This window comes from Dermacentor albipictus, chromosome 1 (assembly GCF_038994185.2).
Source record: "Dermacentor albipictus isolate Rhodes 1998 colony chromosome 1, USDA_Dalb.pri_finalv2, whole genome shotgun sequence".
NCBI classification, from domain to species: domain Eukaryota; kingdom Metazoa; phylum Arthropoda; class Arachnida; order Ixodida; family Ixodidae; genus Dermacentor; species Dermacentor albipictus.
The window spans coordinates 165981206-166005913 of NC_091821.1; the positions used below are offsets into that span (position 1 = coordinate 165981206).

Sequence of the window (24708 nt, forward strand, 5' to 3'; positions counted from 1 at the left end):
TAATACATATTGTGGTAAAGTTTGAAATAATACCCATAAAATTTCTAAGTCAGAGTCAATGTTAATTACAAAACATGGTAATTGCTTACTGGCTGCAATGAGAACCCCGCCAACGCGAGTGCCTATATATGTGATAATCTTGACAACAGAAATCGGAACGACGATGCACGCTGTAACATTAGGCTTCAGGGGGCGACATTTAATTTTAACACGTTTCGTGCGCACACCTAGCACACTGTCTTGTTCAATCACTTACTTTCCCCCTCAGTCACTCATTCTTTCACTCATTCATTGACACACTCACTCAAACGAACAAAACGCGTCACATTGCGAAGGAACGCGGGTACGAATACAGGAATTGCAGCTGGATGGATGGATGGATGGATGGATGGATGGATGGATGGATGGATGGATGGATGGATGGATGGATGGATGGATGGATGGATGGATGGATGGATGGATGGATGGATGGATGGATGGATGGATGGATGGATGGATGGATGGATGGATGGATGGATGGATGGATGGATGGATGGATGGACGGACGGACGGACGGACGGACGGACGGACGGACGGACGGACGGACGGACGGACGGACGGACGGACGGACGGACGGACGGATCGAAGGATGCTATGAGCATACCATTTGGAACGGGCGGTGGGTTTGCCCACCAAGCTCTTGTTATTATATTGCCTAATATCCTACCTATGTTAAAAAGAAAAAAAAACACGAGGAATTCCCATAGCCAAACTTTCTGAATCCCTCTTTTATTATATTGCCTAATGTCCTACCTAAGTTAAAAAAAAAACACGATGAGTTCCCATAGCCAAACTTTCTGAATCCCTCTTGTGAACTTTGTTTTTGCACACCTCCGTTGTTTGTCATTTCCCTACTTCTACCAGTTTTCCAACCGCCACTTACTAATCTCTACTGCGGACATGTTTACTTTCCCCTGCTATAGCTGAACCCAAGGGCTTCAAAGAGGCCAAAGATGCCTAAATCGGCCGCTGTGCAGATATCTTCACATTCTAATAAAACATGCTCCGTAGTTTCCCTAGCTTTACCGCAGCAAGCACGTGCTTCTTCTTCCTTCTTATATCTCGCTTTATAGGTGCGTCTTCTAAGGCATCCCGATCTCGCTTCGAAAAGTAATGAGCTTCCTTTTGAGTTATGATAAATTGTTTCTTTCCTAATTTTGTTTTTTCCTCTTACGTAGTTACTCATGGAAGGCTTCTTTTCCATTGCCGCCACCCATGAGATTATTGCAGCCTCTCTGACTTTCCGCTTGACGTTCTTTGTTGATGTGTTGCCCATCCTACAGGCCGCGCGTGCTTGCTGGTAAGCTTCCTAGTTCTTTTCCTCCACTGTGAATCGATGTTTTTTCTGTAGAGATACCTCAACACTCTCCCAGCCCATTTACTTTCTTCCCTATTCCTCAGTCGCGCTTCATAATCGACTTTACTGTGAAATACTCTAACTTCAAAGCTTGTCCAGCCCATTTCACCCAGCACAGCTTCATTTGTAGTCTTCCGATGAGCGCCCAATGCGAGGCGTCCCACTGACCTTTGATTGCCGTCGAGTTCTGATTGTACCCCTGATTTCAAGCAAACAACCGCATTTCAAAAGGTAAGTCCTGGAACAATTACACTTTTGCAACAAGCGCATATTCAAATATAAGTCCCGGGACCGTTACACCTTTCCACATGCCCCGGAGCACCGCGTACCTGTTGTATCCCCACAGCGCTCTGTGTTTCATTATGGTGGCATTTCTCTTTCCCTTCGCTGTTATTGTTTTTTTTCCTGAGTTTCCATGTATCTATTGCGTACGTTTATCCGTATACCGAGGCATATACCAAGCCTCGGCAAGGATGTACCCCTTCTGGCGGCGAGAGGATTAGCGATTTCGTCAACGTGGCGTCACACACGTCGCCCGCGGTCCACTTGACTTCCTTTTGCTTTCCGTTATTTTGAGATGATCTTTTACACTCCTCGTGGCCTGTTTGACGCCATGCGCGTGGTAGCGTGGCCTGTCCGCGTACTGCGCGACCGCGCGAAGCCCCGGGGGTTGTCCCTCCCCCCGAGTGGCACGCTGTGTAAGGCCCGTTAATTAAGTGCGTCGCATCAACATGCACACGTGCCGCACACCGGCCGATGCCGTTCGGCTTGCGCTCGCATAAGCATCATTAAATGTCGCCCAGACAGGCGCTTCCATAGCGCATATGCTTCCATTCCGGCTGAAGTCATCAACGCGCCGCCCCCGGGGAGGCAGAGACGCGTGCAGCCGTCCCGATCGCGCTTCTAATTAAGGCCGTCTCTAAGTGGTGCCGGCAATCGAGTTGAATGAGCGCCTCATTTGTATCCGCCTTCCGACGCACCGCCGGCTCCTTTGCGCCCATCCTCCGGGATTTCGGCTCTCCCTTTCGGCGACACCGAGCGCAAACCCGCGGCCTGAGGCCAACGACGAGGCGACGGCCTCGAGAGGATGAGCCACCGAATTCCTTCCGGGCCTTGTTTCGTTTTGCGGGTCATTCAGCGAAAGGATATGCTCGGCCACGCAGCATATTGGTACGCGTGCTCTCCGGGTCGTGTCGCGGTCTCGGGGTGACGCACATTTTCCGGTCACCATTGTTATTACTGCTTTAAATTCTCTCAAATGCTAGTAATGAACAAAAAAAAGAATATCCTCGTTCCAATTTAGCTCTTGCGAACAACTAACGAGAAGCGCCTCATTAATTAAAAGGAAGGCGCTTTCTTTTCCTAAGAGTAGTTGTAACCCCGAGCCGTTAAAAGCACGCGTCATTTGCGACGCTTGCTCTTAGAGCGAATGTATGAGCTGTTGGCGATGTTGGCGAACTTAAACCACCATGATCATGACTGGAATAGATTGCATTCCCTTCTTAAAGACAGAGAAAAATGAACGCCGCCTTCCACTGTTATACGTTTAATGTGTTCTCGGACCTACAGAGCTATTATCAGGTATTGTCATCTTGGAAGATATAGAAAGGTAAGGAACGCAATCGTCCGTGTCTTATCTAATGGTTTTAATCACCTTCAATAATAAAAAAACCCGGCTTGTGGTTGCGCCCATCACGGTGACCTGGCGGCAACATCCGAAAGCGGTGAGCGCCTTCTGATGATGCCGGAATGCAAAAAAAAAAAATCGAGCAACCAGAGGTGGTCCCAGTTAGTCTGGCGCCCTCAGCTGAGGCACGTCTTATAGCCTGAGTGATGCGTTCCAACGTTAAACTCCATGAACCAATCAATTTCCACCCGCCAAGCTTCGGAGATTTGCGAAGACGTCTAATTTCAGTAACATTCATTTCTGCGCTCTTCAGACCATTCACCAGGAAAACTCTGGCTAGTGCTATTTCAATGGCAATACGAATACGCCGAGGTTTCTGAAAGAATTCTGATTTTTGACAGGAAAACTGAATACGAGTGAGTCGCGGCATTAAATTCTTAAATATGGGCAAATAAAATTCAAACATTAACTGACTTTTTTTTTGTTTCTGCTGTTTTCATTTGCTTTTGTATTGAGTTCTTCTAACCAGCCACTTCACCATCGCATTAGCGACGTGATGATAATGCAGCTATGGCTTTTATTTTTAAAGCGAAGCTTTCTTTGTCTGTTATCCCGGGTTTCGCGTCCTTCCATGCTGTCTTACCAAGTAGGAAACGCAGCAGACCAGCCTATACAGGGTATTCTTTAATGGCACCAAATTTTTAAATAGTGCCTTCGGCAGATATAGCAATTCTAACCTTTGTTATAAATTACTCGGTGAGGCGTATGTTACTTCAAAAAATTAAAATGCTTAATTGAATAATTAAAATTTTTACAATAATTCATTTTTGATTAATTACCTTACGGTACATATTTCAATCTACGAATTGTAGATATTGAGTATGCAAGGCATATCGACTTAGAACGAATTGTTCTGACAGCGGTTTCGAGATATGCACCGTCAAATATTCGGCAAAAATGCACTTTTGTTCCACTTACTTTTTTAAATAGAACGTTGTTTTATGCACTAAAGCGCGAATGTAACAGGAACGCTAATACATTTCATCGGGCACTTTGAAAATTAGTATCTCGAAACAGGCGTAGTCCTGAGAAGTTGTTTTATAGATCGATATGCCTTGCATACTCACTAGCTGCAATCCGTAGATTGGAATATGTAGCGTAAGGTAATAACCTAGCGCAATTATGTTAATTATTAAATTAAGCATTCGGATTTCTCGTAGAAGTAATGGCTGCCTCTTCGAGTAATTTATATCAAGGGTTAGATTTGTGATATCTGCCACAGGTAAATTTTAACATATTGTTGGAGCTAAAAGAGAAAAAAAAACAACACTCTATAGCAACAAATGTCCCACAACATATCGCCGGCGACCGCATGTGCGCTACGCAATGAAACATTTAATCACATAAAACCTGTACCCATAATGTCGGCTCATAGGCATATCTAATGCACGCATTCTCCTCTTAATGGAAGAGTCCATCATATTCAATGGCTTCTTTGAGCTTCTTGATATAATTTCCTTTGATTTGGGCATTGGGTATGTGCCGCCGCGTATGTACCACTGGGTATGGGCACATTTCTGGCAAATCCTTCGGAGAGCGTATTGGATAACTTCGAGTTGGTAACTTTGTATGGTGTTCAATGCGTGCTACATGAAAATGTGTTTCCGTTCGTCAAAGAAGCCCGCCAAATACACGCAAGGTGCCTCGATCGGCCAGTCACGCGGCAATTTTCCATGTATTCGCGGGCTTCTTTCACGCTCGAAAAAACACTTTTATGTAGCACGTATTCAGCAACAGAAAGCTCTATCGGGAGTTTTTCGTGTTGTTCTACAATTTTTAATTGACACTCTTTATCTAATTATAATACTTGAGAAGTTGATTAATTAATTAGGACTAATTAGGTCCTTACGCGGAATGCAAAATGTAATCTGAGTGTCTCCAAGCGACGGCAAACAACATTACCTTGGTTCTGTCGAGCTACGTGGCATTTGCCTGTTTTAAAATCTTGGTGCATGGTAGTTGGGACTCACTGTATACTGGGCGTTCCTACGACGATATAAATTAACCTTTTTTTTAAAAAATCACCTGAGGCTGATCGCACAAATCTTATCCTTGAACAGAAATACTCAAACAGGTTGACATTATTAGACGGAGAAACCGGATTTCATAATAAAATAATTAACGAAAATTTGCTCATTTAGCTAGAGGCCATGTACTATCAGCGTCAAATGAAACTTGAACAGCGGAGCGCGTGGCCCAAGCATAAGTGAAGATATAGTGCGCGCCAACCAGTCATCACCATTGACAGGCGCGCACATCCGGCTTGGCCGCACTGCCCGATTCCCCTCTAGTGAGATCATTTCGCTTCTGTTCTGGTTACCCGCCGTGGTTGCTCAGTGGCTATGGTGTTGGGCTGCTGAGCACGAGGTCGCGGGATCGAATCCCGGCCACGGCGGCCGCACTTCGGTGGGGACTAAATGCGAAAACACCTGTGTGCTTAGATTTAGGTGCACGTGAAAGAACCTCAGGTGGTCGAAATTTCCGGAGTCCTCCACTACGGCGTGCCTCATAATCAGAAAGGGGTTTTGGCACGTTAAACCCGATAATTTCTTTCTGTTCTTTTTCTTACATTTGAAAGGGAGAAAATGGAGCTAAAATATTGCAGTTTACGGCGAGTCTTGTCGCACAGATCGCCGAAACCACAAGTGCTGTCGGCGCGAATAGCGGCGCGCGTGGTGCAGTTTGCACCGTCATCGCAAGGTAGATTCACCCGCGCGGCGCGGGCGATGACGGTGCAAACTGCACCACGCGCGCCGCTGTTCGCGCCGACAGCACTTGTGGTTTCGGCGATCTATGCGACAACACTCAAAATGATGCATTGCATTCAATCAGTGCATGGTGTGATAAATGGGGCTTGAAACTCAATACTTCGAAAACGGCAAGCATAACATTTAGTAACAAAAAAGAACCTTTACAATTTGCTAACACCATTAAAAATGCTTATATTAAAGAAACTAACCAGGTGAAGTATTTGGGTGTTACACTCACAAGTAATTTGAGTTGGGAACCCCATATAGATAATGTTTGCAGTAACGCACTGAAAAAGCTGGCATTTTTAAAACGAAAACTACGTCATGCGTCACCTGCTGTAAAGTTAAAGCATACAAAGCTCTCATTAGGCCAAAATTAGAATATGCGGACCTAATCTGGAGTCCGTATCAGCAATATTTAATTTAAAAAATAGAAAGGGTGCAGAACATGGCCTTGAGGTTCATCTACTCAACTATTCGCGCTTTTCGAGCGTATCAGTTCTTCGCGATAAAGCGAAGGTGAAAAAACTCGATCATCGCAGAATGGTATCCAGATTAAAATTTATCGATCAGCTTTACCATGGTCACTTTAACATACAGCGTGAACGTCACATAACCGAGCCGTCAATACGCTTTGCCCGTACACAACACAACAAAACAGTTAGGCAACCATTCAGTCACCTTAGCATGCATCAATATTCCCTGTTTCCTCATGCTATTTAATTGTGGAATAAATTACCACAAGAAATAGTTAGCGCTAATACCACACAATCGTTCGTTCATCTTGTGAATGGTTTTTCTTTTGATTAATACCATGCACATAGGGAAAGAAATTAATTAATCATTGTCTGTGTTTTGTAATAAAATTAGGTGAAAATGCTGAATTGAGTGACCTGCTGTGTGTACATGGTTTGTCAGTACTTGTTGTTGAGTTGCAAACTACAACTTTTGTTCCTATATCGTATTTATGTTGATAAGTCTAAATTTCAAAGGGTGATGTTCCTGTTTATTTTGTATATCTTTATTATTGTTCTGTATTCTATTTTTTTATTATTTCCAGCCTTGTTTGTTACTATTGATGTAACCACTCCTGCTTGGGCCCGAATAGGGCCTGCAGTATTTGTAAATAAGTAAAAAAAAGTACGACTTGTCAGTTCTGCCCTTTGCCAGCTACCCTCGTGGACATAGACAGCTGACAGCATAGACAGCTCACAAGAGGTTCGCTAAACCGAGCCTCTTATTATGATGTCCCGGATTACCCTCATCGAGGCGCCACAACCTGCTTAAGGTGGGGCTGCATCGATGCCACCCATCGGGCTATAATCGGTGGATTTATGGTGCACACCGTGTCTACGCTCAATATTATTGAATAAAATCATCTATATGTATATGGTGTTATAACGGACTTGGACCTTCGATCTTCAAGTGTGGGAAAAGCTCCAGCTCGCATTCCCGCGTCGATGTAATTGCCCTCACCCCAGAGAAAGTGTCACCCTTCTGCCCGCTGCCGCTTCCTGAGCGGACACGAAGGGGAGGATGTCATCCACTTCATAACCTGTCAAGGGGACACAAGACTGCGCTGAACACACAGGCACTGACACCTGCATGGACGCAACCAAAAGCAGAACGACTACCACAAGACCACGAGGAGTGAATGGCCCTTTCGGTGAGGATCTCTCCACCGATTATATCGGCTTACGCGAAGGGTTAAAGGGCCCCTCACCAGGTCTGACCATTTTTAGCTGACAAGCGCAGAGCGTACAATGCGCGCTAACGACCGTGTTTCCAAAGAATTACATCGCTACGAGCCGCGGAAAGGTCTGAAATTTTAATCCGAACGCCGTGTTTCCTTTCCCTCGCGGCGACCGCGCTCCAAGCCGGACGGTCACGTATAGTCATGCCCCTGCGCCTACGTAGTCGTGTGCGCAGTGTGACGTTGCTCGTGGCGACACGTGACTTCGAGAATTATCCAAGGCATCATCTGTTATTTGTGTGATCTGTTGCTTGAATTGACGAATTGAAGTTTAGAGAAATAATAAAACACACAAACGGAATGCCTGCGTGTTTCTCGTTTTACTTCGCACCGAAGCAAGATAAATGTACTTCCGCTTCGTCCGCTTGTTCCCACGGTCACGCAGTCACGTGCGCAGGTACCGAAACTATGCCATTTTCTACCGTGTTCCAGCACGTGATCATGCTCTACGACTTGCTTGATCTGCCGCAGTATTCGCGTACCACTGAATTATACCGCTAGTCATGTGTCCTTGCGCACAGCGCGCAAAATCGTGCGCTGCGCGAAACGAGACATCACAACAGCTTGTGCGCAATGCCGTCAACAGAACTGCCCAGCACCGCAAAAAAAAAAAAAGACGCGAGGAGAAAAAGAAATGAAGGCGGGGCCCGTGACTCAAGAAGAACACAAACGACAGGACCGGCGCCGGTCCTGTCGTTTGTGTTCTTCTTGAGTCCTAGTCTTCTGCACCTAGCCTTTACTAATTCAAGCATGAACCAACTAGCAAAGCAAGAGTTTTACTTGGGCCCATGACGTATGCGTCACGCGATCCTCGATGTCCGCTATGGGAGAACGCAGGGAAAGCTTTTCGCTTGCGGGGGCTATATGTATATACTGTTATAATCGGCCTGAAACTTCCATCTTCAAGTGTGGGAAAAGCTCCAGCTCACTTTCCCGCGTCGATGTAATTGCCCTCATCCCAAAGAAAGTGTCACCCTTCTGGCCGCTGCCACTTCCTTAGCGGACACGAAGGGGAGGAGGTCGTCCAGTCCATAACCTGTCAAGGGGACACAAGACTGCGCTGAACACGCAGGGACTGACACCTGCATGGGCACAACCAAAAGCATAATTCGACTACCACAAGACCACGAGAAGTGAATGACCCTTTCGGTGAGGATCTCTCCACCGATTATATCGGCTTTACGCGAGGGGTTAAGGCCGTCCTGGCCCCCTTGTTAAGCAGAACCGCTCGATACTTGAATGGAGCCACAACCATATCCTCCTGAGTTCCGGCTATGGGGCATTTGTCCAATATATTGGACATCAAATACTCCACCACTACCCAGGCCGCAGCATGTTTTACCCCATAAAACCAAATTTTCCAATATTTTAGGCACCTACTAGCACCACCTATGAAGTTTTGTTGAAAATGCATTAGTAGTTTGGCTACCAGGGGTGTTTGCAATGGCGGCATTCAGCAGCACGGCTTTCTATGGTGACCGCCGAAAAAGTAAGCTCTATTTCTCATACTTTATCACTCGTTCTTTTTCTGTGATGAAATTTTGATTAATAAACAGATTTTGCACTTTTGAAGCCATTTTTAATATTAAATGTGCCCTTTTCTACTGCATACTCACTACCCCAAAAATGACCGGGTAGAGTTCCAGTGTCAAATATATTGGACATCATGCTGTGCAAAAACAGCCGACAATTGTGAAATACTAAAATTCATTTTTCGTCTCTGTAACGTTAACATGAATTTCTGGAAAGCTCACAAAAATCTGTGAACTTTAATACACCTCGGAACTCAGGAGGATATACCAATGAAATGAATGCAAGCTTTCTATTTTTTCATCATCACGATGCCTGCCTTCGTCGCCGTCTCCTGATTCTTGCGGTGAAGACCCACCTGATTCTGTCGAGGTGGTTTTGGCACGTAAAAACCTCGTATTTAATCTTTATAATCTCACCCGGTCGACATCGTATCACCTGGTTGGAAGCAATGGGATACTCCATGCTTCATTTTAGCTTCAGCAGAATAATGAGTGCTTGAATTTCTTTGAAAATTTGCCGGGTTTTAGCTCATGTGTTTTCTAAAATAGCAAATTTGTTTCTGTCCGTAAAGGCTCATTTTGAAACCTTCCTCACGTCACAGCAGCGTAATAAAATTCTCGTTCGGGATTGACCATCGATTTGAGCAAACGGAGGAAGCCAGAGTTGTTATTACTTTGTGAAGAGCTGAGAATTGAGGTCGGTAAAAGTCAAAGAAAGTCGCAGATTATTGGAGTGATTGAGAAATGCGGGGCTGTTGAGGACGAAATTTCTATAGCATTGGGAAGCGATAGAGAAACGAAACGAGAAAGCTGAACAGAACACTTCAGAAGAAAGGCAGAGAGCGGATCAAAAAGAAGCCGCAGAAAGAAAGCAATAAGAGGAACAGAGAGCTCAAGAACTAAAGCTAAAATAATGGGATGTAAAGCCGGATCTGGCGAGGCAATTAGCAAATAACCTCTCAATAAATGATAGACGTTGAGGTGAAGCAGGAACAAAATAAGGGATCTCATGCCGCCGTACAAGTTGAACGATGACACGCGATTGTTTCTCGTTACTTTTCAACGAACCTGCGAAAAAAAACGGGTTGGTACTACAAAGTTGGCCACAACAGATTCTGACCGTTCTTCTTGTCGAAGCAATCGAAGTAATTGCAAATGCTAAATAGAGACGATGCAGGCGACTATCAGAAAGTAAAAGCTGCGTTGCTCAGTAAATATTGGTTCTCAGCGGAAGCTTCCCGCCGTCGTTTTCGGGAGGCAGTTAGAACACCGGGCGAGTCTTTTGAAGATTACACTTATAAGCTGAAAGTCAATTTTATTGAGCGGCTAACAGCGGAAGACGCCTTCGGTTGTCACGACAAGGTTGTTCAGCTAATCTGCATGGAGCGGTTCTATAGGTCCTTGAGCGAAGAAATGTGCCTGTGGATTAAAGATAGGTAGGGCGAAAAAGGCTTGGAACGTGCTGCAGTGCTAGCAGATGAATTCGCCGCGCTTCGTGAAACTGTGAAAACACGCGTCAGGGCCATTCACCAAATTCAGCAAAGAGGAAAACAGGCGTCGTTTCACAACGAGAAAGCTGGAGGTGGGACAAAAGACGTGCCGATCGATTGTACCGGCCATAATAACACCGCTGCGAAAGACGAAAGAAAAACGGAAAGGGCGTTTGGAAGCTAGAAAACCAATAGTTTATTTCCGTTGCCAAAAGCCTAGACACATTGCGATCGGCTGCCAGAAGCCTAGAAATGTTTTTTTTTCTTTCGTGAATGGCGACGACGACAACTTGGCGCTCCTAGAACCCTATCTTCGCGATCTAGCAGTGAATGGAGTGCCATGTAAGGTACCTAGGGACTGAGCTGCTGCAATGAACATTATCCGCCCTGCGTATGTGAAACCTCAGCATTTTACCGGGGAATGTGCGTGGATCCGGCAAGCAGTTTAGGATGATAGTGTTTGCTTGTCCATAGCCAGCGTGAAGCTTAAAAGCCCGTTTGGGCTAATGCTGACTGCAGCTGCAGTATCGCAAAATCTGCCCAAACATTATCCCTACTTACCTTAAAATCGCTTGGAGGTACTGTTAAAGGAAAAGGGCCAGAGTTTTGACGACCATATGGTCCAAGCTCTCACACGTTCGAACGCTCGGGAAATCACGGCGGAGATATAGCACGGCAACGAAACCAGAAATATGCCTCCCGGCATAGTCGCTCAGGAAGCCCAGCACATAGCTAGTGGAAGCGGTGGAGAAGGCGCCCGGGGCAGTGGGAATACCGTAGCAAGGGCTAGCAGAGGAATTAGAGACCAATTTGGCGCTGCCACATTCGGAAGGCTTTTTAGGCCTGCTGAAGGTTGATAAAGAGGGAATTGCAGTGGAATGAGAGAGTGATGTATCCTTCGACAAGGTGAAAGAACAAGAGGAAAAGGGGTTAGCCAGGAAGAACATCACTTTTCAGAGCCGCGGTGGTCTTTTGTATCGACAGCACAAGGAGACGAAGGAGTACAGTATGATCTCGTTGTTCCCGCAAGATACTCAATCCTCAAGCGGCGCCCCGGCAACGGCTGGGCTTGTCATCTAGGATTAAGGAAGGCTAAAGTATATATGATAGGAACACTCGGGAGTGAACGTTCACTGTAGGAGATAAGGTGCTTTTGCTGACGATGTGCATAAAAAACAAGCAAGACGTTCTTTGCGAATGACCTGAGAGGGTCATAGAGAAGCTCACAGATACTAACTATGCCATCAAAATACCGGGCATACGTAAAGAGCTGACGATCTACCACACGAACCTAATGAAGCCATATCGAGAGCGCGAAGCCATAGGTCATCTCGCACTGAATGTGCCCGAAGTGGAAACAGGATTTGCTTATAATGCCGCCAACAGAACTTTCACTTGCGAAGGTTTTCGCGGACATAAGCGCAGGCCCAAATTTAGGTCCACGCCAGCGAAGCGAACTAGGAGAGCTCATGGGTGACTTTGAAGAGTGTTTTTTGGGTCCGATAGGTACAACTAGCTTGATAAAGCATATTAGGCTGGCGTCTGAGGAGCTATTTAGGTGCAGGTCCTACCGGGTTTCACTTAGGCGGAGTAAAATTTTGGAAACTGCGATCCAGAAGATCTTAGAGCCAGCGTTAGTTGTTTCCTCCGAGGGTGAGTACACGTCCCCGCTAATTCTGGTTGAAGGTCCCAGGAAAAGCCCCAGGCCTTGTATCGATTACCGCAGGCTAAATGCCATAACCAAGGATCAGAATTACCCCATTCCTAATATGGAAGAGCGGGTGAAGAAAATCAGCTGCAGCTTCCCCGTGTGAAGCAAAACGTTGTGAAGGGCCCCTTTTTGCTATTTTAGAATGCATATTGCTTGCTTGTTTTCAATTTATGATTAACGCCGCTATTCCTGTGTTTCAATGCCCTCTCAGCCTCTCAATATCCGTGGCTTTCTCAAAGAAGAAAAAACAACGTTAAGCAGTAGTTTGGTTAAAATACGCGCTGAAGTCTGTTTTTTCTCATTTTGTTAATTCTCTGGAATCCAAGACTGGGATGAAGCCGTCAAGAGCAACGACCTTCAAGTCCAGCTTCGGGCTGTCCAAAGGGCCTGCGACAGGGCTGAAGATCACGGTCTTCCGCCCCCGGCGCAGGTGCGGCCCGCGACTACGACAACGTAGTCCCTTAGGACCAATTAAAGTTTCTCTGTCTGTCTGTCTGTCTGTCTGTCTGTCTGTCTGTCTGTCTGTCTGTCTCTGTCTGTCTGTCTGTCTGTCTGTCTGTCTGTCTGTCTGTCTGTCTGTCTGTCTGTCTGTCTGTCTGTCTGTCTGTCTGTCTGTCTGTCTGTCTGTCTGTCTGTCTGTCTGTCTGTCTGTCTGTCTGTCTGTCTGTCTGTCTGTCTGTCTGTCTGTCTGTCTGTCTGTCTGTCTGTCTGTCTGTCTGTCTGTCTGTCTGTCTGTCTGTCTGTCTGTCTGTCTGTCTGTCTGTCTGTCTGTCTGTCTGTCTGTCTGTCTGTCTGTCTGTCTGTCTGTCTGTCTGTCTGTCTGTCTGTCTGTCTGTCTGTCTGTCTGTCTGTCTGTCTGTCTGTCTGTCTGTCTGTCTGTCTGTCTGTCTGTCTGTCTGTCTGTCTGTCTGTCTGTCTGTCTGTCTGTCTGTCTGTCTGTCTGTCTGTCTGTCTGTCTGTCTGTCTGTCTGTCTGTCTGTCTGTCTGTCTGTCTGTCTGTCTGTCTGTCTGTCTGTCTGTCTGTCTGTCTGTCTGTCTGTCTGTCTGTCTGTCTGTCTGTCTGTCTGTCTGTCTGTCTGTCTGTCTGTCTGTCTGTCTGTCTGTCTGTCTGTCTGTCTGTCTGTCTGTCTGTCTGTCTGTCTGTCTGTCTGTCTGTCTGTCTGTCTGTCTGTCTGTCTGTCTGTCTGTCTGTCTGTCTGTCTGTCTGTCTGTCTGTCTGTCTGTCTGTCTGTCTGTCTGTCTGTCTGTCTGTCTGTCTGTCTGTCTGTCTGTCTGTCTGTCTGTCTGTCTGTCTGTCTGTCTGTCTGTCTGTCTGTCTGTCTGTCTGTCTGTCTGTCTGTCTGTCTGTCTGTCTGTCTGTCTGTCTGTCTGTCTGTCTGTCTGTCTGTCTGTCTGTCTGTCTGTCTGTCTGTCTGTCTGTCTGTCTGTCTGTCTGTCTGTCTGTCTGTCTGTCTGTCTGTCTGTCTGTCTGTCTGTCTGTCTGTCTGTCTGTCTGTCTGTCTGTCTGTCTGTCTGTCTGTCTGTCTGTCTGTCTGTCTGTCTGTCTGTCTGTCTGTCTGTCTGTCTGTCTGTCTGTCTGTCTGTCTGTCTGTCTGTCTGTCTGTCTGTCTGTCTGTCTGTCTGTCTGTCTGTCTGTCTGTCTGTCTGTCTGTCTGTCTGTCTGTCTGTCTGTCTGGAATCCAAAATCTAATAAGGTTTTATTTGAAGAACATGGAGACGTGGCAGTTCTCATGGTTAATTGGGTGCTCTCTGTAGTGCCTTGGGCTTGACGTGGTTTATTTCCAGATGGTGTCACCTGGCAGGCCTTGGAACACACGGCGAAACGAAGCAGAGGCAGAGTCTACCGGCCTCTTCGAGGTGCTTGGATGCTGGAACCCCTTCGAGAATTCCTGTGGCCGCGGACGGGCTGTTATGATTTTGTCTGGAAATTCGATCTCTCTAGTCTGAGAGGAAACAAGCTACAGCATGTCTATGGGCTCCAGATCGAAGGCTGGCCTTCAGTACGACTTGTCAGTTCTGCCCTCTGCCAGCTACCCTCGTGGGCATAGAGAGCTAGCTGTTAGAGGTTCGGTAAACCGAAACTCTTGTTATGATGTCCCGGATTACCCTCATCGAGGTGCCACAACCTATTTAAGGTGGGGCTGCACCGATGCCGCCCACCGGACTATAATCGGTGGACTTATGGCGCACACCATGAATCTACGCTGAATATTATTAAATAAAATCAGCTATATGTATATAGTGTTTTAATGGACCTGGAACTTCGATCTTCAAGTGTGGGAAAAGCTCCAGCTCGCCTTCCCGCGTCGAGCTAATCGCCCCTATCCCCGAGAAAGCATTACACCTATGGCACTTGCCACGCCCTGAGCGGACACGAAAAGGAGGAGGTCGTCCACTTCACAACTTGATAAACGAACACAAGGCTGCGCTAACACGCAGGCACTGACACCTCCATGAGTGCAACCAAAAGCAGAATCTGACTACCACACGACCTCGAGAAGTGAATGACCCTTTCGATGGCGACCTCTCCGCCTATTGTATCGGCTGTACGCGAGAGGTTATTTAAGGCCGTCCTGGCCCCCGTGTTAGGCAGAACCGCTCGATATATGAATGGAGTCACAACAATGTGCCAATGAAATGAATGCATTCTTTCTATTTTTTTATCACAATGGCCGCCTTCGTCGCCATCTCCTGATCTTTGCGGTGAAGACCCACCTCATCCGATCGAGATTATATCAATACCACCTTTTTTTTACTTCAAACAAACATTTTACAGATTGCCTGTCACGAATAACACAAACGGTACCTGAAGAGGGAGACGTTACTTGTGCGACAAACCGGAATGTGGTAAATGAAAAACATTCACTAATTACTTTTCAATTATTTCTTTTAGCGTACATGATGCCCTAGCAAAATTGAAGCCGATTGGACGTGAAGTCACGTTTGCTTAGCAGAAATCGTAACACTAGCATCCATTTGAAGATATCCGGCCATAAAGTGGTGCTGCGAAATACATTGGCCTCCAGTTTACCAAAAGCATACGTTAAGCAATTTTAGGGGGTTGTAAATGTAACGCCAACCGATTTTTAGCATATTTGGAGGATGGATATCTCGAAAGTGGCGCTAGTATTAGAATTTCTGCTAAGACGACATGGCTTCACTATTGCGCAGCTTCAATTTCTCAATTGCGACATGTGCCCTAAATTGAATAAAAAATATTTATTGCATCATTTTAATTAGCCATCTGAACATTGCGATTTGTCGCGAAAGTAACATTGGGGTCTTCAGGTAGTCCACCTCGACTGGTCCAATTTTGCTATATGCTCCACGTGATTTCTTCAAAATGTGTTCGAACTAAGAAAAATAATCCGAGGACACCTAAGCACTTATGAGTTGTGAATATGAAATCATTAATGTCCAATTGAACGTCGCTGAGCGGTCATTCGGGTTATCAACTCCTCGTGGGCAAGCGAGCGCGTTGAGACACTTGGCAAGTGCCTCCTAGATGGCCCAAAGCCGGTGTACTTCAATCCGTGACGTCATGCTGCCTTGATCGACTGCCATAGAATCTAATGGGGATGCTGCCGAGTAGGCCATGGGGATTTTGATGTCACCGCTCTCGTCACGCCTGGGTTGGCCATGGAAAGTTCGGTTCAAGTAGCATGACGTCATAAAGCAGAGTACATGGGCCCGCGACATGCAAGAGGCGCTGGTTTAGCTCAGTGGGCAAGACACTCGCCTTTTGGGCGTGGGGCCCTAGGTTGGAAATTGACTATCGTAAACATTTTTCCTTTCGAATTTGTCCTGTTCTTTTGTTGTTGTTTTTTCGGCGCGCTATTACTGCAGCAGGTGGATCCCTTTCACCAGCTTTGCTCCGTCGACGCGCGCACGTCACGTGGTGTCGCAGGCAATTGAAATTTAGGTGCCATTTCGCTTCTATAGACGCCGGCTTTCTTGCTGAATGGGCCATTCGATGTTTTCCCATAAGGAAAAGCACAGTATATAACATGCACAACCCGTTTTATTCCGCGGTGCAAACTATTGAAACTAAAAGGAAGACCTAAATAGACATGAAAGAATGAAAAATAAAACGAAGTGATCCCCTTTTAACATTTGTTGCAAAATTCCTATTATCACAAACGAAACGGTAGAGGGTATCTTTTGTAAACAAGCTTTCGTTGAAAACCTACAAATACCCATCGTATTACAGAACTGAGAAGTTAAATGTACTTCTTTCTAAGACTACTCAAGCAGAGCTTTAGCTCACAGTAATATGTCGACTTTTTTATCCTTTACAAAATAAACTTATTCCTCGTGAAATGTCACTTTCTACCTAAATTGATTGATTGATTGATTGATTGATTGATTGATTGATTGATTGATTGATTGATTGATTGATTGATTGATTGATTGATTGATTGATTGATTGATTGATTGATTGATTGATTGATTGATTAACAGACACAACGTAGGCCACCAGATCATCCACAGCCCTGGCTGCATACCACTGCACCTATTCCTTTCATTTCAGCATCGGTGTGAGAGTCTTGTGCTATATTAAGTTGGCTAACATCCCTGCCTTCTCTCTTTATTTCCTCCTCCTGCTCCTGACCAAGTGGTGCAGAGAAGTTTTCGGAAAGATTCAGTAACTGCAGGTGATGGGGTGGGACAGCTGTGAGGCTGAGCGGCAGACAACTTTTCTTCAACATCCTGCGCAGCGTGGGCTCCTGCTGGAGCAGCCCCGCCTGCAGCACGTTCCATTCTTGCGGGAAATCAGAACGAAGTAGGCAGCGCAACCTCTCGGCTGCCAGAGACAACGCTAGCTGCACCGGGGATGATCTGGCGTGCCAGAGGGGAGGCGGTCGGAAGAGCCTCGGGGCGCTGCCTAATTGGCCACGTGCCTGCGAGAGTCATTAGGGCATCGTCGCCGCCAACAGGCGTATGCAAATGGGGATGCTTTGGGCCAAGCCAAAGCCTGTTCCAGCGAAACTGCCGAAGCGAGTTTAGTGTACTGGGACTCGACGAAGTGCCGTTCATTTCAAGCGAGCTGCAGCTCGGTACAGTGTTACACGTCCAAGATTCGCGGCATTTGTGGCAGGCGCTCTTCGGGTCGCCGACGCGGAATGAAATTCGAAGTTGTCCCTAGGACATTTACTCCCTGGACCATTCAATTCCCTACGCTCTCGTGTGATACTCTTGTCACCCTAGTACAAAGGTCTCTGCTTTGCTACTTTACCGTGTCCGCTACATTTAGTGAGCGCCTGAAAATATATATTGAAGTGCATACGCTCGGTTGCTGCACTATAAAAATACTTCCTTAAAATATCCGTGTGGCCGCAACATTCATATGGGGACGGATTACAAGCGAAGCTGTTTAGACTGCTACATGGGCTGCATATGTTATGAAATCTTACGTCATTTTAATACGGCACCACACTGCGCAAGACACAAGCGCCGCCGCGGCCAGCGCACCTCCCATGCACCTGCCGCAGCCGCCGCCGCAGCCGCCGCCGCAGCCGCACCGGCACCTCCGACGCCCGTGACGTTATAACCACACAAGAGCAAGCCACCTGCACAGGAGCCGTCGCCACACTCTTTACCCCTCTCATCATTCGTCAAACAAGAGTTAAAACAAATAAGGCGCGTCAAGGCCAACTTGCTACACTAAGTACATTGCTGTGTGTATATATATATATATTGTTTCTCTTACAACGCCGAATTTGTGTGGTTCTATTTGTAGCCAAGATATGAAACTTAGTTTTGGAAGTTGGATGATTGCTTGAAGCCTGCTCTCTGGTCGGCCCGGTATTGCGCTATCTCCGGGATTGGCCCACGCAGTCGCGTCCACGCGGTGTGATACGGACGTAAGCCGGTCAGGCTACCCCCCCCTCGCCCACCCCCACCCCCTAGGAACGCATGCGGGATATGCATGTGGGAGCTAGAGGAAGACAGCTTCACTGTAAAAGACAAATTTTCCGGCAGCTGCCTTGCCAGAAAATTTCTGTAAAACTCTGTTTTCTCATTTGGATTTGTCACTTTTTTAAAAAGTTCATTCTGTTTTCTGTTTCAAATGTTCCTGTTATTTTAATATTATTTTCTCTTTCATATTGCAGAAAATGTATGTGTGAAAACAATTATCCGCTTTTAGCCACAGAAAGTATTGTGTTTTCTCTTTATGTGTTTCTGTTATTTCACTTTTTTGTGTTCCACTGTACAGAAATTTGGCGTGTAAACACTTTCTGTCGTGAAGAATACTAAGTGAACCAGGCAAGTTGCTGAAGCCAACGTTTCGGCAAGGGTATTCCTCTTCGTGAGGGCAGTTGCCACCTTGTCGAAAAGAATTTAATTTGTCGCAACGTTGGCTGCAGTCGACATTCCTGGTTCGACCACTATTTATCACTTCTAGCCTCCATCTTCCTCTGAACTACTGTCCTGTTTGAATTTTCTATCGTGCGTCACAGAAACATTACAAAACAACAAATCTCCTCGAAACATGCAGTTTGTCTCAAAACTAAAATTACATCAGGTGGTAAAAGCTCAAAATATTGTTACGCGAACGGAGGATTAAAACTGGAGACTATTTACAAAATATATTTACAAGGGTTAATGCAGCGCTGGCCAGTTCAGCCGACATCTCGAGAGCCAGAGAGCGTTCTTCCTCCTCTTTTCTCGAGTGATGGCGCCCACGCGCTTCGTTTAAACAATCAAATACCACACGCGTGTAGCATAATCCCCCGGCGGCGGAAGCGACGTCCCGGAGCGTCTAAATGTCATCACTAGGAGGGTGATACTTCTTCAGTGGTGTAGCGTGCACGATATCACTGGACTGGTAAGCAGATGGGGCGATCTCGTAGGTGACGGGAGTCACGGTACGAAGCCTGTGTAACGAGACAGCAGTTTTTCTGACAGGCCGACCTGACGCGACGGAGACCATAGAAGCACCAAAGAACCAGGCGGGAAGTGCACGTCTCGGTGTCGCCGGTCGAACAAACGCCTTTGACTCTCTTAGTATTTCAGAAGGCGGTCGCGGGTAATTTCCCTTGCGTGGGCACAGCGGGCGATGGCGTCAAATGCATATTCATTGGTCGGTGCCGCGTGAACAGGGAGGGTTGTGTCGAGGAGCAGTGCTGGTTCTCGGCCGAACAGAAGGAAAAATGGGGAAAAACCAACTATGTCGTGGCGCGAGGAAATATAAGCAAATGTGACAAACGGTAGAGTGAGGTCCCAATATTTGATTGTATACAATAAAGACAAGGGTAAGAAGTAGCGATCATGTGTATTTCCGTTCTTTTTGCTTTACTCATTTTTTTGCGCTGCTGCTAAGTATGGTCAGTTTTTTTTCTCTCAGGGGCTGTATGAAAGAATTTGTAATTTAGGACAGTCTAGAAGACAAATATATTTTTTTCATTTTGCATCAAAAGATTCTTTGACAGATAAATATGAAACAGGAATATGAGAAATATGGGCATAGGCCGATCAAGCTGCGAAGCTGCTCTTTCATGGTAGTTGATTTGGGGAACGCGGCTACGGCCCTAAGTACCGTTGGGTCTGGGAGGATACCGTCTTTTGACACCACACGATCGAGAATGCCGAAGTGGCATTTCTTCAAATTTAGTTGCAGCCCTGCAGGGAGAGGCACACAAAGATTTGCTCGAGGCGATTGAGGAGCGACGCAATGTCAGTAGAAAAAACCACAATGTCATCTAAGTAACAAAGGCACGTGTTCTACTTCAGCCCTCGAGAAATGGCGTCCATCTTTCGTTGGAAAGTGGCAGGCGCATTGCAGAGGCCGAAGGGCATGATGATGAATTTATATAGTGCATTAGGTGTTACAAAGGCTGTGTTTTGGCGATCGGCCGCTGCCATTAGCACTTGCCAGTACTCGGAGCACAGATCCAGCGAGCAGAATAATTACGATCCCTGCACTCTGTCCAAGGCATCGTCGATGCGCGGCAGGAGATAGAGATCTTTGAGCGTTATTCAGTTAAGGCGACGACAGTCGACGCAGAACCTTATGGAGCCGTCTTTTTTTTTTTTTTTTTCGAGGACAGCCGGAGATGCCCAGGGACTGTTAGAGGGCTGGATGATGCCACCCTCCAGTACAATGCAGTACTTCAGTACAGCCGTACAGCTTCAGTACAGCTATCAGAACAAATAAAAGTTAAATTTAAGATCCACATCACACGTGGTTTCACAAAGCGCAAAGTTCGCTGAAATGTCAGAACACGTACGTAGTTGCTAATTTTTGTCATTGTCCGCCTGAATTTTCTTTGCAGCCATTGCCATTGCAGTCTTGTTCTACGTCATGAACAAGTGGAAAGTATCCGGTACAAGAATACGTCATGCACTCTTTGTAATGCACTTGAAAAGAAAATCCCTCACCTCTTAAAATTGGCGAAAGAAGAAACGGAGCAGTGAAGCCATGCGCTGACTCAAAGGGCAGTCACCTAGAATATGACGCCGGACATCAAGGTACACTAAAAAAACAGTTGCACTTTTTGGGATGTATATCTGCCACACAACGATAATCATCATCTGTCTTGCTTGCGTTTCCTTTCTTGAAAACGCTGCGATCGATACTTGCATGTCGAGAATGCTGTGTCATGCTGATGACGCGCATGCCGTTCGTGACTTGGAAGTACCGGGCTCGCGGCGTTAAAGAAAGGAAATGCGGGCAAGACAGATGACGATTATCGTTGTGTGGCAAAAATACACCTCAAAGGGCGTAATCTTTGTTTACACTCTTAGAAAAATATACACCCTTTGGGGCGTATCTTGTCCCACAACAATAATCGTCATCTGTCTTGCCCGCGTTTCCTCTCTTTAACGCTGCGAGCCCGGTACTTCCCAGTCATGAACGGCATGCGCGTTATCAGTGTGACGCAGCATTCTCGACAGGAAAGTAGCCAGAGCCGAGTTTTCAAGAAAGGAAACGCCAGCAAGGCAGATGACGATTATTGTTGTGGGACAAATATACACCCCAAAGGGTGCAACCGTTTTAAGGGTGTGTAGTACCGCAGACATCGCGTCGGGCATGATGTATGAAAAAAACGCCGTGCTTGAAAAGAAAAAAATCTCTAAAGTGTTATTTTATAGTTGTTTATGCATTTGAACAATTTAGAACGCTTATATACTAGTTCTGGTTCGGTTTATGGGCTGCAGATTGAGAAGAACTGAAAATTTGATTTTTTTTTCTTCTAGCAGGTTTCTGTCCTACAGCATGTAGCATTCCTAACTAGAACGGCAATAGAAAAACGCATTCTCGCTGAGGCGGGTGATGATGATGATGATGATGATGAAGCCTCAGTTAATGGCACAAACCCACTGATGGGGATAGGCCACGAATCGGGTGGTAATATGATTCAATAAATAAAATAAAATAAATTGGTTAATAAATAAATAACACGAAAAAAGAAAGGAAAACAAATAATCCAAGATGTAAAATAATCTATGAATACATGAGATAAAGTATTGATCAATACTATAGTAAGCCTTGCGTTGATAGGAATGTTAAACAAAAAAAGATATAGGATATACTTAAACTTGAGTAAGGTAAATTATGAATAATAATAGTAAGATTTGACCTGTGAAGTTGTGCTTTTACTTTTTTGAATTTTCTAAACTGCAGTAGAAATAAATCAATTCCTGAAACTAAAAACTATTAACAAGGCATTCTTTTTGTGCCACATAGGAAATTATAAATGGCTAGGCAAACGTTCCTGTGGCTATATCCTAAAACTGTTGCTCCAAGGGAGAGTATAACAGTGCTGCTTAAAGGTAATCCTAAATTTTGAAGTGGAATTTCTAGACATAGCTTTCGATGATTAGAAAACCGCCGGCATGATAATAAAAAGTGATCTATAGCCCGTTAAAGCTCAAGTTTTGAAGGCGGGCCGCATGCCGCCGCTTCCGACGGAGGACATCAAGATTGTCATCCGCCCCAAGGGCGCCCTTCATATAGCCAAGATCGGCAGTCCCGTGGTAACCACCGCCATTCTCCGAGCAGCGAACCTCACGGACGAAGAAAGCTCAGAAGACACTGTCTGCCCGAATACACAACAAAACATCGTTGTCGTCAGTACACCTCGCCCGGACCATGCAGACCGGTACGCTCGCATCCGCTCTATCCATGTGAACGGCGTCAACCACGAGGTCAATGCATACGAAACCGCAGCTGAGCACACGACGAAGGGGGTCATCCGTGGGATCCCACTCACGGAGACTCCCCAGCAGATCCACAACAAAATTGTCACTGCCCGAAACCCGACAGCCTTGGCAGCCAAGCGCATCGCTTCAACTACAACAGTGATCATCGCTTTTGACGGACTGGATGTGCCTTATCAGGTCCGCTACGGTTCCACGTTACTCCCATGTTCGCTATATCGGAAGCAAATTGACATTTGTTACCAGTGTGGCCGCCTCGGACACCGTATGGACGTTTGTCCCTACCCAAATAACAAGATATGCCGGGGCTGTGGTGTCCGCAACCCCCCCGCCGACCATAACTGTAATCCTAAGTGCTCGCTCTGTGGTGGTCCCCATCTCACCGCGGACAAAAGCTGTGCCGCTCGATATAAAACCCCGTACGTCATCCGCAAGCGTATCGGAGAACGACGAACAACCAGCCAGGCCACCTATAAACAAGCCGGCCCCTCCACCCTCAGCACCAGAACCAGGCCACGCTCCCGCACACCGTCAAGGGGGAGCCGTTCCCGCTCCAGAACTCCATCTCGATCCAGGCAACAACGCTCAAGATCCCGGTCTGCATCGGCTTCACGCATCACATCTACCAACAACAGCAAGGTGAGCTTCGCAGACGCTCTCATGGGCACCTCGCGAGAGGGTCGTAAGATCGACAACACACAAGTCACCTACCCTCCTCTTTCACCAGAAAACCCAGAAATAGCTCAGCTTAAGCGCGAGAACGCCATCCTACGCGATCTCCTAACTAAACTCTCGCAGGAGGTTAGAGACCTCAAACAGTCCCAAACACCAGCCCCTACACCTATCGCACAGAACGTCCCTGCACCTAGTCAGGAGGCCCCCTCGACTCCCGCCCCCAAGAAGAGAGCCCTGCAAGATGGAGCCACGGGCCAGGTCCGCTCTGAAGTTAAAGACATGCTCATCTCACTTCAAACAACTATTAACACTTTCCAACATGCACTGGACTCCATCCAGCAAGCCTTCATTGGTATTGTCCAACGCGTGACCAACCTGGAAACTCATATTCTCACGCCTCCTAGCCATGCCGCCCCCGTCTGCGACCCTTCCGGGACGCCGATGGCGACATCCACCATCTCCCACCATGGCTCACACTAATCAAGACGCCCTCATTTGGCAGTGGAACTGCCGAGGCTTTCATCATAAACAACCAGTACTCAATCAATACCTACGCCAACATACCCGCCGCCCGGAAGCTATCCTACTTCAAGAAACCAACAACGCCCCGACCACGCTCCCCGGTTATCAAACCTTCCATACCACCCACCCTCTTCGCCGGGTCTCCACCCTAGTACGGCGTCGTATTCCTGTTATTGAACATGATCTCAATAGTCCTCACATCGAACATCTATTCCTCGAATTAATTCCCAATCGTAAACGGAAAGAATGCATCTTCCTTCTGAACATTTACAATAGCCCCAAGGATAAAGCAAGGTGTCGCTTCCTCACCCTCTTTAAGAAGGCTCTTCACGTAGCTGGAGCGCACCCCCTACTCATCGGCGGTGATTTCAACCTCGCCCATACAGGCTGGGGCTACGTTCGCACGGAAGCTGCAGCTCGCAACCTCTGGCAAGATTACCACGACTTAGGCCTTACGCTCATCACGGATCCCTCCTTTCCTACACGCCTCGGTACTTCCACTACCCGGGACTCTACCCCCGACCTCACCTTCATCAAACATATCACCAATGCACACTGGACCAATACCCAGCAAGACCTGGGCAGCGACCATCATATCCTTGCTCTCTCTTTACTCCAACTCGCTGCCGCCCCTGCCCCCACTAAAGAATTCACGATTACTGACTGGGATGTTTTTCGAAAAATACGCATAGGTTCTACCTCAGCAGAAGGCATTACCGACATTAACACCTGGATGCAAGCGCTACGCACTGATGTTCAAACGGCCACTCGGGTGGTAACTACAGATGCCTCAGTTGAACGCATGGATAGCCGCCTCGCCCATCTTCTGGAGGCTAAAGCCTCCATCCTAGCTCGATGGAAGGGGCAGCGCCTAAACCGTCGCCTCAGAAGCAAGATCTCCAAACTGAACACAGCCATTGAGGAGCATTGTCAAATCCTCAGCCGGCAACAATGGACTGAGCTGTGTAACACGGTGGATGGACAACTTCATCGCCCTTCCTCGTGGCAACTCCTCAAACATCTGCTTG

At 46.7% G+C, this 24708-nt stretch overlaps 1 protein-coding gene across 8 annotated transcripts in view; it reads right to left on the reverse strand.

Moving 5' to 3' along the window:
• The window catches only part of LOC135911508 (cytochrome P450 3A5-like), a 197435-nt gene that overhangs the window by 59283 nt on the left and 113444 nt on the right, over nucleotides 1-24708 (reverse strand). For 2 of the 8 annotated variants that reach the window (XM_065443849.1, XM_065443872.1), the window contains exon 3: nucleotides 20702-20766. The exons of 5 other annotated variants lie outside the window; for them this stretch is intronic. The gene's annotated coding sequence lies outside the window, so the exon portion shown is untranslated. Of the gene's footprint in view, nucleotides 1-17733; nucleotides 17826-20701; nucleotides 20767-24708 lie in introns of those variants that run through there. One more of the 8 variants, XM_070528835.1, reaches the window with a different exon arrangement.